We start from the raw sequence: 359 nt of genomic DNA, 5'->3' as shown, positions 1-359 counted from the left end.
AGCCAAACTGGCCGGGGCTGTTTATTGATTTTAGAGAGAGAGGATGAGAGAGAGAGAGAGAAAAAGAGAGAAACACCCATGTGAGAGAGAAACATTGATTTGTTGCCTCCAGTATGCACCCCCGACCAAGGATGGAACCTGAAACCGAGGTACGTGCCCTTACCAGGAATCGAACCTGCAGCCTTTGGTGTATGGATGATGCTCCAATCAACTGAGCTACCTGGGCAGCGCTGCAACAGAAATTATTTGAGATCTTTAAAATCTACGCACCTTTGGTTTACCAGGCTCTCGGTACCTCAGCTGTTAGAACAGGCAGTTTGTAGGGATTTTATTTTCCGTTCTTCAGTGAGGGGTGTGTG

The sequence above is a fragment of the Myotis lucifugus genome, unplaced genomic scaffold (genome assembly GCF_000147115.1).
Source record: "Myotis lucifugus unplaced genomic scaffold, Myoluc2.0 scaffold_83, whole genome shotgun sequence".
Taxonomy (NCBI): Eukaryota; Metazoa; Chordata; class Mammalia; order Chiroptera; family Vespertilionidae; genus Myotis; species Myotis lucifugus.
Note: the sequence above shows the minus strand (reverse complement) of the source record.